Raw genomic sequence first — 14,993 nt, 5'->3', positions numbered from 1 at the left:
TCTCACTCTGTTTCTCTCTCTCTCTGATTGTACTATGCAACTGCCTTGGACAGCCTGCCAGAGATCCTAACCAGTCAAAGACATATCCCACAGAAACATTTTGATACCTGTAGTTCTTTGCCTCTGGTTCCTCTTCTGAAACATGAATCATGGACTTGTTTTTGCTGGTTTAATAGCAGTGAGCAAACTAACATTTGGTGTATTACTGCTGCCATGTGTAGATGGAGTGTTATGGAGGCAATGAATGAGGTGCTCATAATCTTGAGGCCATCAAAGCTTATTAACAAATGTCATACAGACTATGGTTCAAGATCCATTTCCATATGGTCCATGATGTCCACAAACGCCTACGTCTCCTCTCAGACTGTCTTACTTAGTAGACTGTATTGCATGGTGATAATGCCCAAGATGTCCTATACCCCAACTATCAGTGAGAGCATTTGAACATAAAGTTCACTATCCATATCAAGTAGAAGCCATGATAGCTGTCAGTATATGATGCGCCGTGACACCACGATCTAGCAACATAATGTCACATAATGATACATTCGCTACAGAGCTTTACTTCATAGATATACCATGGGGAAAATACCATTATCTGCAGTATACAAAAGTGTCAGAACTCCCAGTTGACATGAAGATAATTAAGGGCTAAATGGCATCCCTCGTGCTTTGCAGTCATAGGCCTATTGCTATACATGTCTCAATATTATCTTACTATCCTTTATACCCAGCCCCTACTGCTCTCTATCCTAAAGGGTCATACACTCTGACAGCCATGGCTTACTACACTTGCTCTTTGGGGAGCATAGGTCGTCCACAAACTTCCTCCAGCGGGCTCAGGGTTGTGTGGTTTTCTCCACTTATTTCCTGGATGTTGTGACAGCCATGCTAGGGGCTTATCAGGTCCTGACCCCTGTTAAATACCACTGCTCCTAGTCACAACTGTGGAATGACAAAATAAGAATATAAGTCAATGTGACACATTAAGTACATGTGGAATCATATCCGTGAGCTAGTGGACAGCCAAATGTGAGTTGGGGTTTTATGATGATGGGAAAGCATTATAAGAATGCACACATAAGAATCAGAGTCTTAGCTCTGGGCTGCCAAAACAATGTAGTTAACCCTGCAGGGCATGGTTCTACTTGTGTCCCAGCCATCTAACCATTTACCCTGCTCTGTGTAAGACTGTTTACAACTCCCTCTCCAGCAGCATACAAAATGACATTAGTATTCTTTGAGACAGACAGACCATCAGGTTCGGTTCCAGCACTCAGTGTTTGTAAACATCAGATCTGAGACGACACAGCAATATCAATAAAATATCCAATTTCAAACTTAACACGAACAACTGTACTTCTTTCAACCTACACTGTGGTGGGTATCAACTGTGCACTGAATAATGAAAGGCAATTATGTAGCTATACAAAGCCCCACGGTAAAGGGCCTTTGTTTTATTTTTGTAACTTGAAATTAAAATACATTTTGTGGCTGAGCAGCATGTCTGTCTGTGTTCTTTTTCTGGATCCTCTGTGGGTCATGCTCAGGACACACCACCACCACCACCACCAGCACCACCCCCACCACCACCACCACCACCAGCATCACCACCAGCACCACCACCACCACCACCAGCACCACCACCACCACCACCACCAGCAGCCTTCCTTGTCTTTTTATTGGGATTATTCCCATCCAAATGAATTAGACACAAGGCGTATGAATGAAGGGAACAGAACAGAACAGTGCAGCCAGACAATCCTGCTAAAACCTGGAGGAAAGGAAACAGGAGTAGGCTGCTCAGATTGTGTCTGTGGATTAATTATTCACGGCCTTGGCTTTTCTATCCAATGACCCCAGTAAAGAAGCACAAATTATTTAGCGAGCTGCCAGATCGGCGTTTGGTGTGAGGGCATGAAGCATCCGTTCCCACTGACTGAGGTATCAGAGGAGGCATGTGAGCCCTGCTTAAGGCAGACACACACAGGCACGCAGACACATACACACACACAGTGAGCTGCTGTATGACAAAGAGAGGACCTTGTGTGTATTCATGGGCAGGATCAGATCAGGGTACAAGGGTACGGTTTCCCTCCCTGGCCGATGTCCAAACACACACGCAGACACACACACCAAATTAGATGAGATGAGGAGGGTATAATTGAACTTCTTGTTTGTTAGCAACAGTGGCTAAATGAGTGTTTTTAGAAACCAAAATCCAGATGCAACTGAAGCTGAGACCTTGAAAGACCTGCTCTGTGAGGGATGCTGACCTTATAGCCTTTGCCACTGAGTTCAGATAGTCGTGTGACTTTTACTGGTTACCCGTTACTTTTAAGAGGTGGAAAAGCTGCATGTAGGTGTTTTCCATTAGGTTCATCAGGTCACTACTGGGTGAACTGGTGTTTCTAATCAGGTGGAGTAAGACAGACCAATACCTTGGGTGTTGTTGACTAGTAATAATAGGGACATTTATAACACATCCTTTTAGTCCATTTCTGGTGTCGTTGTAGCAATTATTGCTCATAACTTCATCGAGTGACAAAATGGTGAGATCAGATGCCATTTTTAGAGAAGCATAATTGTCAACCTGCCTGTGACGTTATTTCTGCAGCACACAGTGACTTGAACCAAGCGGTATATTTTTCACAGCCACTCAAAAGGTGTCATAATTTCAGAGTGTGCCCATGAGAGAGAGAGAGAGAGAGAGAGAGAGAAAGAGAGAGAGAGAGAGAGAGAGAGAGAGAGAGAGAGAGAGAGAGAGAGAGAGAGAGAGAGAGAGAGAGAGAGAGAGAGAGAGAGGGGGGGGGGAGTTGGAGAGAAAAAGGAGGTGTTACCCTTGATCTTGTTAGTGGTGATTGGGGTCGCTCAGACCTCACACTGGGCTGTGGGTGTAATTGCCTCTGGCAGGCCCGTAACGTGGGGATAGGGGAGGAGGAGAGTGCCATGCCTTTGTTTGTGGCAGTCACCACATGTCTGCCTGTGTGGCACTGTACTGCCTGCCTGCATTCCCAGGCGTGGGGGCCAGGGCCTGGCAACAGGGAGATGATCGTTATAGCACTGGTGTTGGCTTTTAAAAGGCCTTTTAATGGGAATGCATTTCACAGGCGAGAGCAGCAAGGTTTCAGGAAACCAACATCACAGCACCACTGGGGCACAGGAGTTCAGCTCAGACTGAAGGAGCCTCCAACCGTGGAGAAAGCCTTCCACCTACTGGTGATCAAGAGGATTATCAGGAGAGGGATTTGTTGACTTAATAATTATCACCATCAGCACATTTCAGTTCAATGTTAAATTATAGTTCATTATAGTTATTATAATATTGTGTATCTGTTGCATGGCAAAGACAAGTATTGTCTACTAGTCTAGTGTAGACCTATGTAAAACAGTTATTGTATGCTATAGGATAATGTTGATGTACCCACTGAAAGTAAATGTTATTTCCTATTCTTTTTGAAAGAAATGACTTTGCTCTGACAGTATTGTATTCTAAAATCCCAATTTCTATGTTATGTTGTTTAATTCAGTCAACCACTGTTACCTCTCTGGGGCAGTGTAATTACATTGTTATGTTATTCTTCTTTATACGGCATTTGCCTCATTTTCTATTTATCAATGCTATGTAGCCTCATACACAAACAACACATTGGCCATGTCGTCTGCCATGTAAACATGGTTGTAAAGTCATTACTAAAGATTCCTTCAACACGTGACCTTTCTGTTTACCTATAGGCACTTTGACGCTCTTTCTTAATGCATGAATTATGGAGTTGGCTCTACAAATGAAAAGCATTTGCTGCCTAATGTGTTTGCCTAAATCATACTCAAGAGTAGGCCTACCTTTAAGTGGATAGTGTAGTCCTGTTCCGCCTGCGGTAAGTGTCTGGTTTAATTTAATTCAATAATCCCGATAGGCCTAAATGAAATAAATCCCTTATGGGACACTCATTTCTTGAGTAGTGAGATCATGTGAAATGAGGTTCACATAGAAAAAATTAGGACATTATGGTTGATTGAGCTTTTACAAAAAGCTGAAATATTAATACTGAGATATTCTTTATGTTTATAATTTTGCTTTAATGAATGAAGGCAACCATGTGGAAAACAATCAGCCACCAAAATGGATGAGAATGATTGTGGGGCTTAGTGAGAGAATGAATTAGCATTTCACCCACTCCCAATGCAAATTGTTTCACTTAAACTTTTTAAATACCATTTTGTGTTCTGACTTAATTTGAATAAAAGCATTTTTAGATAAGAAGCATAAGGCGTGAAGTTAATGGGCAGACTGTCTGTATCTGCAACAGACATTTACTTGTGATATATATTGATTCAAGAGAGAAAATTAGGTAATTAAAAAAGAAAGAAAAGTGTTATTATCTCCTCAGTAAAATAATAATACAGTTTTTGCTGAATTTATATTATTTCAACAATAGAAATAGCCTTATCAAACATTCATTTGAATTAAACATGGATGCTTGTAGAATTCAATAATATATTTTCTATACACATGAATTTTCTCTCACATAAAATGTATTGCCCACACTCATCATTCTCTTAACATCGATTTAGACAAGTGCATGCATATAACAATGGCAAAACAACTATGAAAGAAACACATTTAATTTCGAATTAAATAGCCCAATTAAAAAGGCCAGTTTGTAGTATTTTCATTTTAGTAAATTACATTGTAAAACATGGCAATTTGTAAATTAGGCCTATAAACAGAGATGCAAGAATACAGGCCTACTTAATTTATTTCTGACTCATTTAGAGGCCATCGGTCCACCCTCTACTATCCTCTGTTCACTATAGCTGATTGTACAATGGGGTATTTATGGAAACGAAGATCCCATCATAACTGCAGCTTTGCATATTCTTGTCTTAGGGCGCCCTCCAGTGATATTGGATATTGCTGCATTTCATAAAACGGCTTGATTATCAAAATAGAAACTGTCCACCACTAGGCACAGGTTGATTTACCAAATTGTATCTTGATAATCTGTGTGTTATTTTAACATATGTTATTGTATTCTCTCTCTCTCTCTCTCTCTCTCTCTCTCTCTCTCTCTCTCTCTCTCTCTCTCTCTCTCTCTCTCTCTCTCTCTCTCTCTCTCTCTCTCTCTCTCTCTCTCTCCACCAGTCACTACTCACTCTTAACTGAGTAAAATTGAATGAGTTGTCCTTGAACATCTGTTGTTCAGCCAACCCTCAAAGGTAATCACAGTAATGGACTTCTAAGTTATTGACATACATACATAAATAAATGTTTCCAAAGAGACTTGCTCAACGACTTGCCTGCTGCTGGTAACTAATCAATCGTAGTGGCTGCATCTGTTGATGAAAGTTTGTGGAAGTGCAGAGTAAGATATACGTGTATACCGATGCCTGGCAGTGTGACTGCCCGTATAATGAGTGACAGTCACGGCTCCACCGGGACCCAACAGATATGCACACAGACTAGCAGACTTCTTGGCAGTCGAACGCATAGCGTGCGTAACATCACAAACATGTCACTCAATTTCCCCATGACACACAAGCAAGGAAATACATTGACAGTATGTCCATCGACAACACAGCGAGGGTTCGTGCCACTGGAATAGACTGATAATTACAGGTCAAAGGTGTGATCTAATTGATAAAAAGTATTATGGAAAGGTCATGTTCATCTCCTGTACACCCAGCTGTCTTCCAGGATTGGATATGGAAAGACCATAGCCTAACGACAGTAAAAACAGCAGTGATGTAGGCCTATAGACCATTATTCTACATTGACAAATGTATTAGAACATGCCAGTATTGCACATTTTCTTTGGATGCATATTCTTGTGACTTGACCTATAGTGAAATGTTCAAATATTTTTAGTGCCTGGGCTTATGACAGCACAAGAACTGTCTGCATTGGAGATGACAGACCACCGAAGCCAGGCTTTTTGGATGACTCCTGCTGCCGAGCAATATTCATAAATTTAATTTCCAATCCGCTCTCCTTTTATTAGTTTGGGTGTTATTAAATGAGATTGCTTCATCTTAATACATTTCCAGGGCTGAGGAATGTGGCTGGGAGCTGATATTCAAATCCAATAACACGGCCTGTACTTAGTGCATGGCACTAATAAATGCCAGCCTAGCTGTGATGCATATGCAGAAGGGTCTCACTCTCTTGAGTCACAGCAGGCAATAATACTCAGGGTGTCCTTCAGAGTGATCGTACTGGGCTGATGTCTCCCTCCACCCCTCTACCCCTCCGTCCCCCTCTCCTATACGTCTGAGGAAGCCCAGGTGACCTGAACAGGAAAAGCAGGTGTCTACACAGAAGTAGAGTCTATTTCCCATATTGATTTGGCTGGATATGGCTCTGGTCATGGTTTTTACACCCAGAGAGAGGACAGTGGCTTTGACCCTCTCCTTTTCAATATATGTCTATTGACCTTTGAGACCTTTTGTATTGGCATTTGGAAAAACAACACTGAGTGGGGTAATTCATTTCAGGACAATACAAATGGCACTATGTGCCTCTGCTCTGTACTGAGTGACATCAATTGAACATTAGTAGACCTACTGCTTGCCAAAGTGAGACATCTACCCCCCTCGGAGCAAAGAAAGCAGGACTGTAGAATGTTGCTTCCCCTCTTTGCCCCTTCAGGGTTAAAGCATTGACATGCCTCTCCCGCTCCCATTTTACTGGAGGAATCAGACAACTGCTCATGTAAAGGTTGCAGCTTAGGAAGCTTAGCCGTTTCACAAAGTGACCTTTACCTTTATTATTAATATTTCTATTTCATTATTATATAGTGAAATCTATGCACATGATCAGCACAATGGATTTCTTTTTCATTAGTTGTGTAAAATGCCAGTCAGTGAGTGTTAGGTATCAGGGATTGGCCCAGCAGATTACCCTAACCCCCTTCCCCCGTCTCCCCCCTGCTCTCCCCCACTGCCACGGCAGGATCTGACAATTGGAATTAATATGCATGGAGATCCTTCTCCTTCATTTGCTGGCTGAGGCTCTCGCCGCCTGGGCAACTTTATCAGGGGTAACATTATCGAGAGCTTTGCCGGGAGCTTCTTCATCATGCTCACATCCGTGTCTGCCCAACACTTGTCACTGTCAATCACAAGGTGATAATACACAGATGATTCTCTCATTTGGTTTAATAAAATCTCCAGGCTTATTTGAACTGCAGTCATTACAGCAAATAATTGCTGCATTGAGATGTTAGCCTGGCCCTAGCCTGAGGGATAAGACAAGACTATTGCTATATGAAGGATTTGGTCGATTTTTTTGTGTGTGTGTGCCTTTTCTGCTCATCTTCCTAAAATGAATATTGCATTTGAATCCAGCTCTGGCTTTTCTTATTTAAACTAACATTGTTATTACTTATTATCTGGACGTGGAGTCATCCGTTCTCACTTTTTTATGTCTGTGCTGTCAAGGCAAATTTCACCAGGGGCTGCCAATTGCAATTTTTAACTGTCATTTAAACCAAATTGAAGATCTGAATCGGTGGGCCTCAAACTCTCTGAAGGAATGGACTGACAGGAGGCATAACTACAGGACATATTTCACCTCAGTTCAAATTCAGGGGCCTATTTATACTGTTCCTCCTCTTGTTGGAAGTTTATGTATATAGACTGACCACCATGTTAACACTAAATGTTATATAAAAACACAATTAATAGGTTCCTAAATAGAAACAAATATTTTTGTAAAATTTGACAAATAGTTACTGACACTTGCCAATGGACCTGTCTCAAACAGCTGTATTGAATGGTCCGATTTAACTGGTTCTGTGATGTTGGGTCGTCAGATCAGATGCATGTCTTCTCAATGTGTGTCTGTAGCCTAACTCACAGCTGCACTTTAACCCACTGTGAAAAGAGGATCAGAATAGACTACTCATGGTTGCCACAATAGACAGGAGGATTTCATGGTACTTGATTAATGATTCACTAATGTGAAAGGGTAACATTAGCTCTACAGACTAAGTTCAGATTAATTGTTTTGTTGCTCTAATTGTCTTACATAAGACTGAAAGGCAAATAATGTGTTAAAGTGATGTTGAAATCTGTATCTGTAGTCAAGATTCATTTGATATCAAAGTAGTAGACATAGGTCAAAGGAGTAATCATGGTGTTACCATTTTCAACCTATCAAATGTCATCTCAATAACACTGACCATAGCAGCACTCTCCAGTCTTTCATGTCTTTACTAATGAAGGGCAACAGTTCTAGCGAATAACCATCGACCTGGTAGTGAGGGTCGGTTTGAGATAATTACCCAATGATTATTATGATACACACTATTATCAGTCGGGGAGATGTCATCATACTTTTAAGGGAAATTTCAGGAAATGATTAAGCTCAATCTTTCTTCTCTGATTGTATTAATGTGTTTGTCTAACCATGCAAAGGTCACAATAGTTGATTATAAAAAAAAGAATCAATGCCAAAGACAAAAAAGTCATTAGGAAATCAATGGGGTAGATGTTGTGTGACATTCTCAATGTCTGAGAGATTATCTCAGTGTTGGGGGAAGGCAAAACAGACATCAAGTTATTTGTGTACTTGCTCTGGTCTTTGATTTGTATGTCAAAGGAGTCAGTGACCTTGTGTTGTTGACTGCCCCAACAAAGAAACTGGACGCTAATTGCCTTCGGCACTGAAGTGAACTTGAGGACAAAATAGAATCAGATAATATAACAATAATGAAGTCAATAATTCGTTTTTAGTTTCAAACTTGGACAATGTAATTTATTCTAATTAATTCAATCGGTGATGCATTAAATTAGTTTTTTTCTTCTGAATCATAATTAAGCTTAATTGTCAGGAAATCAATCAATCATCATCATGCAGCAATGGCTACTGAAGCGTGGACCAAAAATTAAACAATGTGATTACAAACAAGAGGCTTGGATGTGTCAACCTCTCTGGACCAAGTCTGTGCATCACACCAGGACAAAATACTTTCTCCTATGGACTTTCATTTCATTTTTTTGTTTCATTTCTGAAAACATACATTTGTACCTGTCCGACTCCGCACTCAATGTTAGTTGTCAATCACTGTGACTCCATTAAAGGATTTAACAGGATAAGAAGTCACATATATAGGTGCAGTGAAATGTGGTGAAATGTGCTCGAAATGTGAAATGTGAAATTAAATTAAGTGAAATGTGGGCAGCAGATAGCCTAGCGGTTAGAATGTTGGGACAGTAACTGAAAGGTCTTGGGTTCGAATACCTGAGCCGACAAGGTGAAAAATCTGTCGATGTGCTCTTGAGCAAGGCACTTAACCCTAATTTGCTCCAGGGCTGCCGCACTACTATGGCTGACCTGTAAAACAACACATTAAATTATCCTGTAGTCCATCAAAAGGTCAATGATACACTAAGATCCATTCTGAGGGGCAATGGACTATTGGTCATGCAGGCAAAGATAGTAGGCCTACAGTCTAGTTTCCTCATCACAGGAGACTTTGCCTTATGAACATAAACTAGCCAGCTAGCTAAAGAACAATGTCTGCTCCTCTGCTTTGTCAAACAAATCAAAATGCAAAATTAGCTATTCTCATGTTATCTGTGCAGAGTACTCTCACTTATCAACAGATTAATTTGAGATTACACTGGCCACATTTATCTTTTTTGGATGACATTGTTTATAATTTAGCTAGCTATGCCTCACCACAATGTTCGCTAACTAACGTTAGCTAGCTAGTTAGCTAGCTTCTCACACTCAGCTAAACCATATATGATCTATACTCTTTGGCTAAACAAACTGGTTGACATCAATACATGTTCAATTCCTTTGTTGTTTCTAAAAATCTGTTTTTAATTGAGCTAGTGAAGTACTACAATAATACTTTGCTTACACTTCCTAACTGCCGCCACGCTGTTGTCCGCCATTATTTTGGAAAGTTGGATCATGTGATCCTCAGGAACCAGTTTTTCAAAATGTTCGTCAATCGGATAGGATTAAATGTTAGAACTGGGTTTTTCAGAACTGAGAAATGGGAGGATAGGGATTCTGATCAGGATCAAATGATGTTTTTGCGTTTTTCAAAGGTGAATAAGGATAGTTTTGATGCCGAAAAATCTGGATTATTTCTTTTAGTCATTTAGCAGACGCTCTTATCCAGAGCGACTTACATGAGCAATTAGGGTTAAGTGCCTTGCTTAAGGGCACATCAACAGATTTTTCACCTAGTCGGCTCGGGGATTAGAACCAGCGACCTTTCGGTTACTGGCACAACGCTCTTACCCACTAAGCTACCTGCCGCCCCGATTATCTTGATCCCACTGGAAGGGTGCATTCAGGATGGATTTTAGAAAGGTGAAAGGCTCTACAACCAAGACATTTCAATATAACTAATGTGACAAGGTTTTAAAAAATGTATCACATCTGCAAACCAAAGGTTCATTATATTAAATTGACTGCAGTATAGGTATGTGGTCAGTTGTTATATTGAGAAGTGTCAAATAAATGCACATGCTTACTTATACATGATATGCACGCTATTATTTTGAATATAGGTACCTTTATTCATGTAGTCATGTAGTTTACTCATCTCTGTTTCCCTGACAGTGTAGAAGTAGTACCATAACCTGTCCAATAGATGGCAAGGTGTAGGCCTGTTCAAAGCACTGAAAATCTGGATTCTGTGACCTTCATATTGTGGTATCTATATCAGAATGATTCTATCAGATTACTTTCTGAAAAATCATCTCAAAAACAGCCAGATGGATCTGATCCTGGATTGCAAAAAAGAGGATTACAGAATCTGGATCAGAAGTTTTGAAAAACTGGACCCTGGGGATCACCATCAGTGCAGGCATGGTGAAGATGCTCCTAGACGCTGACCTGAGGTCATTTTTGCATTTTCCCCAATGATGGTAAAGGTAAGGATTGGGGGGACGCCCATCCTAGATCTCTCCTAGATCTAGAAAAGATTGCAGTTTTAATACACATTTCCTGCAATTCAACACATTTTGCCATGATTTATGCCATGTTCATATGATACAGTGGGGGAAAAAGTATTTAGTCAGCCACCAATTGTGCAAGTTCTCACACTTAAAAAGATGAGAGAGGCCTGTAATTTTCATCATAGGTACACGTCAACTATGACAGACAAACTGAGAAAAAAAAATCCAGAAATTCACATTGTAGGATTTTTAATGAATTTATTTGCAAATTATGGTGGAAAATAAGTATTTGGTCACCTACAAACAAGCAAGATTTCTGGCTCTCACAGACCTGTAACTTCTTCTTTAAGAGGCTCCTCTGTCCTCCACTCGTTACCTGTATTAATGGCACCAGTTTGAACTTGTTATCAGTATAAAAGACACCTGTCCACAACCTCAAAAAGTCACACTCAAACTCCACTATGGCCAAGACCAAAGAGCTGTCAAAGGACACCAGAAACAAAATTGTAGACCTGCACCAGGCTGGGAAGACTGAATCTGCAATAGGTAAGCAGCTTGGTTTGAAGAAATCAACTGTGGGAGCAATTATTAGGAAATGGAAGACATACAAGACCACTGATAATCTCCCTCGATCTGGGGCTCCACGCAAGATCTCACCCCGTGGGGTCAAAATGATCACAAGAACGGTGAGCAAAAATCCCAGAACCACACGGGGGGACCTAGTGAATGACCTGCAGAGAGCTGGGACCAAAGTAACAAAGCCTACCATCAGTAACACACTACGCCGTCAGGGACTCAAATCCTGCAGTGCCAGACGTGTCCCCCTGCTTAAGCCAGTACATGTCCAGGCCCGTTTGAAGTTTGCTAGAGTGCATTTGGATGATCCAGAAGAGGATTGGGAGAATGTCATATGGTCAGATGAAACCAAAATATAACTTTTTGGTAAAAACTCAACTCGTCGTGTTTGGAGGACAAAGAATGCTGAGTTTCATCCAAAGAACACCATACCTACTGTGAAGCATGGGGGTGGAAACATCATGCTTTGGGGCTGTTTTTATGCAAAGGGACCAGGACGACTGATCCGTGTAAAGGAAAGAATGAATGGGGCCATGTATCGTGAGATTTTGAGTGAAAACCTCCTTCCATCAGCAAGGGCATTGAAGATGAAACGTGGCTGGGTCTTTCAGCATGACAATGATCCCAAACACACCGCCCGGGCAACAAAGGAGTGGCTTCGTAAGAAGCATTTCAAGGTCCTGGAGTGGCCTAGCCAGTCTCCAGATCTCAACCCCATAGAAAATCTTTGGAGGGAGTTGAAAGTCCGTGTTGCCCAGCGACAGCCCCAAAACATCACTGCTTTAGAGGAGATCTGCATGGAGGAATGGGCCAAAATACCGGCAACAGTGTGTGAAAACCTTGTGAAGACTTACAGAAAACGTTTGACCTGTGTCATTGCCAACAAAGGGTATATAATAAAGTATTGAGAAACTTTTGTTATTGACCAAATAATTATTTTCCACCATAATTTGCAAATAAATTCATTAAAAATCCTACAATGTGATTTTCTGGGGAAAAAATTCTCATTTTGTCTGTCATAGTTGACGTGTACCTATGATGAAAATTACAGGCCTCTCTCATCTTTTTAAGTGGGAGAACTTGCACAATTGGTGGCTGACTAAATACTTTTTCCCCCCACTGTATCTATAAGGTGAATGCACCAATTTGTAAGTCGCTCTGGATAAGAGCGTCTGCTAATGACGTAAATGTAAAATGTAAATATCTGAGTGAGAGTGACTAACAAAATCAATGTCTGGACACTATACGGTTCAAATATAGCACTGTGTCATAGGACGCATAAATTGTCATACCAAAATACCTTATAATGTAAAAGACAAATATCTTATAATCTTCCTTCTGGTGGACACTTTGGAAAAAATCAAACATACAATATCTTTATTCAGAAGGTCAAGAGTGATGCAAGTAAATTTGGTCCAAAAAAGCATACTTTATTCATAACAAATATCACAATGAAGTCATTATTCAAATTGATGGGGGTGCTATTTTAAAGCCACCGCGCCGCCGCTCCCCCACTGTTGTAAAACTTATTTTGGAAGCTATAGAAATGCATGTAATATCTATAATGTTTTAGCCACATTTATTCTATTACAGACACCTTAATGCATACTTTTAAATTGTATTATGTGAGCTAAACATAAAATAAAAAAATGAAAAAACAACATTAAATTGTTCTCCTTAAAGTACAATTTTTAGAAAGTACTAATGTTACTGTCCCCACTACAACATATATTTTTTAATACATACAATTTATGGCCGACCGGTAGCTTCAAAGCCTCTCCATGGCCAAAACATAGCATCTGCAATCCAGGGTTTATAAACTCAGCAAAAAAAGAAACATCCCTTTTTCAGGACCCTGTCTTTCAAAAATAATTTGTAAAAATCCAAATAACTTCACAGATCTTCATTGTAAAGGGTTTAAACACTGTTTCCCATGCTTGTTCAATGAACCATAAATAATTAATGAACATGCACCTGTGGAACGTAACAGCTTACAGACGGTAGGTAATTATGGTCACAGATATGAAAATTTAGGACACTAAAGAGGCCTTTCTACTGACTCTGAAAAACACCAAAATAATCTGGCAAATCTGGTGCAGTCCATGAGGAGGAGATGCACTGCAGTACTTAATGCAGCTGGTGGCCACACCAGATAATGACTGTTACTCTTTGTTCAGGGACACATTATTTCTGTTAGTCACATGTCTGTGGAACTTGTTCAGTTTATGTCTCAGTTGTTCAATCTTGTTATGTTCATACACATATTTACACATGTTAAGTTTTCTGAAAATAAATGCAGTTGACAGTGAGAGGATGTTTCTTTTTTTGTTGAGTTTATATGTCACTGGTAGCAACCTAGCAGTTCCAAAAGCCCTGGTCTGTCATAGAAAGCTTATGTAAAGTAAGATCGCCTGAATGGTAAAAAAAAATACGTCCATTTTGGGCTCTAAAATGCGTTTATTATGATCAAGTTCGATCCCCATTATTTTAAAGTTAATTCTACAAATCCAGATATTGAATTAAATAATGATCCATTCTGACTACAGCATTTCTCGTCACACAGGACCACGTGCTGACACAGACCAATCACGGGTCGGCAGGCTACAAGCAGGCTCCCTGTTGACTGGCTCGGGCAGGATGAAAACGACTACATTGACCATGAACCTTTGCTAGTTACGGCCACTTTCACTATGATCCGTGGCGTTGTTTTGGTGCGGTCTGAGAGGAAGAGGAAGAGAGAGGCCCAACTCGGCGGAAAATATGTCTCCCTCCAGCAGGTGGCGTTTTTTTGCCACCAAGCAAGGACTTTTTGTATGGAGGTCAATGAGAGAGTATTGAATTTGGTCAACAACAAAAAACGAATGGCTTATTTGCTATGTGAGCTTTATTTGATCTAATATAAGTTTCGTAATGCTTAAGTTGTTACTAGTGTATATTTTTAAATTTAGCAGACGCTCTTATCCAGAGCGATTTATAGTATTGAGTCCATATATTTTCATACTGCTCCCCCTTGGTAATCGAACACACAACCCAGGCATTGCAAGCACCAACTGAGCTACAGTGTACTGATATAAGTAAGACACGTGATATCCAGGCTACTTTTAGAAAAACACTTTATATCGGAGTTGTCTTGAGATGGCTATGCATATTCAAGAATGAGGCTAGGAGCACATAATCTCTCTCTGCATTGAATACAGGCGGTTGAGGTCAACAACCCTCATCAAATATTTAAAAATAGATTACAATAATGAGATGCATCCACCAATCCAAAGAAAGGATAGGCGGGAGCTAAACAGCCCGCCGTTCTGCTTTGTGGTTAGGGCGGAGAGACATGTATCGTACATGTATATGTTTATCCATCATCATTGGTGCCATTCAGCAATATGGCGCAATCGGGAGTTTTCCATAGGAATTGTGGATGACGTCAGCACTATCACTATCTACTGGTTTTATTGTCTATGGTTGTGCCGCGTTCAAAACAACTGTGAACTCGG

Source organism: Coregonus lavaretus, assembly GCF_964263955.1.
Source record: "Coregonus lavaretus genome assembly, chromosome: 37".
Lineage (NCBI taxonomy): Eukaryota > Metazoa > Chordata > Actinopteri > Salmoniformes > Salmonidae > Coregonus > Coregonus lavaretus.
The sequence above is the reverse complement of the archived record's forward strand: the minus strand, read 5'-3'. Positions refer to the sequence as shown.